The sequence below is a fragment of the Eurypyga helias genome, unplaced genomic scaffold, assembly GCF_000690775.1.
Source record: "Eurypyga helias isolate BGI_N326 unplaced genomic scaffold, ASM69077v1 scaffold32260, whole genome shotgun sequence".
Lineage (NCBI taxonomy): Eukaryota > Metazoa > Chordata > Aves > Eurypygiformes > Eurypygidae > Eurypyga > Eurypyga helias.
The window spans coordinates 1-214 of NW_010224395.1; positions in this window are offsets into that span (position 1 = coordinate 1).

Genomic DNA, 214 nt, shown 5'->3' on the forward strand with positions numbered 1-214 from the left:
GCGTGGCCAGCAGGGCAAGGGAGGTAATTCTCCCCCTTTGCTCTGCTCAGGTGAGACCCACCTGCAGTGCTGCGTCCAGCTGTGGGGCCCCCAGTACAAGAAGGATATTGACTGGTGGGAGTGAGTCCAGAGGAGGCCATGAAGATGCTCCGAGGGCTGGATCCCCTCTGCTATGGGGGCAGGCTGAGATAGTTGGGCTTGTTTTGCATGGGGG